This window comes from Fukomys damarensis, unplaced genomic scaffold, assembly GCF_012274545.1.
Source record: "Fukomys damarensis isolate Sample0158 unplaced genomic scaffold, DMR_v1.0_HiC HiC_scaffold_26, whole genome shotgun sequence".
Taxonomy (NCBI): Eukaryota; Metazoa; Chordata; class Mammalia; order Rodentia; family Bathyergidae; genus Fukomys; species Fukomys damarensis.
The window spans coordinates 14265416-14267499 of record NW_022900938.1 but is presented as its reverse complement, the minus strand read 5'-3'; positions in this window follow the sequence as shown (position 1 = coordinate 14267499).

The window sequence follows — 2084 nt, the reverse complement described above, 5'->3', positions numbered from 1 at the left end:
TGGTACTGGGGCAAACCTGGGTCCTTGCGCTTGTGAGGCAGATGGCACAAGCACCGAGCTAAATCCCAGGCCCATCGGATATTGCGTATTAAAAGAACACATCGTCACAAATTCAAGGCTGGCCTGCACTACATAGCAAGACTCTATCAAAAAAAAAAAAAGTGGGGATGGACAAGAAAGATGAAAGAAAAACGATAAAAAGTAAATAAATATGCTGGCTTTTCTATGAAGAAGGGCTAGATATTAGAAATATTACTAGATGTTCAAAAATCAATTATTAAAAATATATAAATTTAACAGTGTAAGAGTAGATACTAAGAAAGATCATTTTATTACTATTATTAGGTGGTGGATAAAAAAGGAGGGCCGAAAATGGACACATATTGAGGCCATACTCTTAAGTGAAATAAATAAGACACGCATGTAAATACCAATAGTTTTCTGGTGTGAAAAACTAAAAGTGTAAATTGTATAACTGTATACAAATTGCATAAATGACAGTGTGAAATAGGAAGAAAAGGGCTAAAGGTGTAGGGGAAGTGGAAAGGGTAGGGGAAAGGGAATAAGGGAAAAGAAAAAATACGAGAAAAGGAAAAAATGGAAACAAAATCTTTGTAAATAGGGGAGGTTAGAGGGGGTGAAGGGAGGGCAGCGGCATGGGGAAAAAATGAGAACCAAGGTCTGCCATGTAAAGGTACAAGATTCCAATGATGAATGTAACTGTACTGTATACTTAAAAATTACCAATAAACTCAATAAGATTAAAAAAAAAAAAAGGACGGCCCAATGGAGGAAGATGAAATATGCTAATTTTATCATTTTTCTTAGTGGGGTCCAATACATTAATGAAAGCAACCTCAAGGCAGGGAGAAAAATTATATTATCAAAACATGTACAAGGTGTACAAACCAAAGAAAATAAACCACAAGTAAAAATTGTCAAACATATTTGAAAAGCAAGAGAAATTAAGATTTTATAAATATAATCGCTGGAAGGGTATAGTTTACATTAAAAACAAAATGACAGTTGTTCATTTGAAAGGAGATGTAGGGCGAGAATGTACTATGGCTAAGGGCTCAGGACACCATGGCGGAAAGGATGGGACAGCCCTTGCACTTTATTTTTAAAATATTATTTAGTATTATCAAAACTTAAAATAGATATAATGCAAAAAATGTACTAAACCATTAAAATTAGGGCATGTTTTATCTATTGTTATATTTCACAACTAATACAAAAAGTGATTTTTTTCATTATTTTTTCCAAAACTTCAGACATTTCCACATTTTTCTCAAGAAAGCAGATATAAATTAAAATTTTCCCGCTAGGGGCAATCCACTAATCCAAATGAGTTCATTAAACTTTTGCTCATATAATATTTAAAAGTTAATCATGATGAGAAAGGAGATAATGAATTTATAATTAGCAACTTAATATGGTTTTATGTTCTGAGAAAACCTGTAGTCTTCTTTAACATCCTCCTCTGATGTGTTAATCTTACAATTCTGTAATGACCTCTGCAAAACTTCTCTGAGGTAAGAAAATGGTTCTGTTGTTTTTGTCACAATTCTATTGCTCTGCTTCCTAGACAAGCACGATAATCATTTGGAAACTTTAGTACTTCTATATAGCTGCTATTCAAGGTTCCCGTGACAACGTATGTCTTCACAGTTGACATTTTAAGCAATCTTCGGTTGTCAAAAGATACATCCAAGAAAGAATATCTGCCCACTTTCTAATTTACTGAGGCATCCCCCTCCTAAGATTATTTGAGATCTATTATTTGAAGTCACTATAGAAACTAATTCTCTCCTAAACAGGTGCATTTCACCTACCAAGACAAAGACAAAGATCCGCATGAGAAAAGGCTTTATGGAACAAACGTACCCGTTATTTCTAAAACAATACCAGACACATCGAGAGGGCCCATACGTTACATGAAATACTACAAATTATTCTCAGCCAAAAGTATTTTTTGGCCTCACCAAATTATAAATTATATAACACAATGGGAAAGAATTGGAGCTTAACACCATGCCTCCTGTGTGAGCCAGAACACTTTCAGAACCAAGTGACAGAAAAAA